Source organism: Zootoca vivipara, chromosome 12, assembly GCF_963506605.1.
Source record: "Zootoca vivipara chromosome 12, rZooViv1.1, whole genome shotgun sequence".
In the NCBI taxonomy this organism is placed as follows: domain Eukaryota; kingdom Metazoa; phylum Chordata; class Lepidosauria; order Squamata; family Lacertidae; genus Zootoca; species Zootoca vivipara.
This window is the reverse complement of record NC_083287.1, coordinates 49520351-49522166: the sequence shown is the minus strand read 5'-3', so window position 1 is coordinate 49522166 and position 1816 is coordinate 49520351. Positions and strand designations below refer to the sequence as shown.

Genomic DNA, 1816 nt, shown 5'->3' with positions numbered 1-1816 from the left:
ACCGAGTCCCTACCTGCCCGCGGACTGTCTCGCCAGAGTGGTGCATGCTCTAGTTATCTCTCGCTTGGACTACTGCAAGCCCCTCTACGTGGGGCTACCTTTGAAGGTGACCCGGAAACTACAACTAACCTGGAATGCAGCAGCTAGACTGGTGACTGGGAGTGGCTGCCGAGACCATATAACACCGATCCTGAAAGACCTACGTTGGCTCCCAGTACGTTTCCGAGCACAATTCAAAGTGTTGGTGTTGACCTTTAAAGCCCTAAATGGCCTCGGTCCAGTATACCTGAAGGAGTGTCTCCACCCCCATCGTTATGCCCGGACACTGAGGTCCAGCGCCAAGGGTCTTCTGGCGGTTCCCTCACTACGAGAAGCCAAGTTACATGGAACCAGGCAGAGGGCCTTCTCGGTAGTGGCACCCACCCTGTGGAATGCCCTCCCACCAGAGGTCAAAGAAAACAACAATTACCAGACCTTTAGAAGGCATCTCAAGGCAGCCCTGTTTAGGGAAGCTTTTAATGTTTGATTTCTGTATTTTAATGTTTTGTTGGAAGCCGCCCAGAGTGGCTGGGGGAACCCGGCCAGATGGGCGGCGTATAAATAATAAATTATTATTATTATTACCGGTATTATTATTATTATTATTATTATTATTATTATTATTATTATTATTATCAATTTTGCTCTCTTCAAATGCAAACTTCCGTTTGGCCCAAGATTTCACTGCAAAGATATTATCAGTCCATCTGTTGGCTGCTTCCTTAGCTACTATATTTGCTTGACGGATTTCTTCAACTATATCCAGATCATATTCTTTGTATTTATCTATTTCTGCCGTTAGTTGGTCTCTCTTCTGTCGAAGGGCAGTAAGTTCCTTTATAAGTGACACACGTTCCGCAGTGTCTTGGAGCCCAATTTTTGATTTCTCAATGGTTTCTTGGAAGCTTTTTTCCTTTTGGCTATATTCTGAGAACTGATTCTGCAGTTCCTCAGTTTACGCTTCCTTGCGTGAAAAGCTTTGCATGGAAAAGCCCAAAAATAATTTGAAGTCCCAATCCTATCAGTGTCCACCACACTGTCATCAACTAAGCTCTGTAAGACCTCCTTCACCGACATAGCAGTGATTCCTTTCTCTTTCAGAAAATAATTCTCAGTGTCTTTTAGTTAGAAGACATCTTCTGTTTCAAAAAATATTTCCATCATCCGTGTTCTCTTCTCTTCTCTTCAACGCTCAGCCCCCTTTTCTTTGACATGTCTCTTCCTTCCCTCCGCGGGTAGGCAGGTCCCTGCAAGGAAGGGAGTTCTGAAGCCTGGGAGCACCCACGGAGAAGGCCCTGTCTTGCATCCCCATCTAACGTGCCTCTGGGGGGGGTGGAGCTCCCCTAAAGATATCAGAGCCCAGGCAAGTTTCTAAGAGAGAATACAGTCCTTCCGAAAGCCGGGAGTTGAGCCGTGTGGGGCTTTATAGGTCATAATCAGCACTTTGAATTGCACCCAGAAACAGACTACAGTGGTACCTTGGTTTACGAGCTTAATCCGTTCCGGAAATCCGTTCTTAAACTGAAACCGTTCTTAAACCGAGGCGCGCTTTCCCTAATAAGGCCTCCCGCCACCAGTGCCCTTCCACCATTCGGATTCCTTTCTTGTTGTTGTTGTTGTTTAGTTGTTTAATCGTGGCCGACTCTTCGTGACCCCATGGACCATAGCACGCCAGGCACTCCTGTCTTGCACTGCCCCCCGCAGTTTGGTCAAACTCATGTTCGTAGCTTCGAGAACACTGTCCAACCATCTCGTCCTCTGTCGTCCCCTTCTCCTT

The 1816-nt window shown here is 47.0% G+C and overlaps 1 pseudogene; it reads right to left on the bottom strand.

The window, feature by feature from the left end:
* Positions 1–673: 673 nt before the first annotated feature.
* Positions 674–1253, bottom strand: LOC118078769 (meiotic nuclear division protein 1 homolog; annotated as a pseudogene).
* Between the last annotated feature and the right edge of the window lie 563 nt (positions 1254–1816).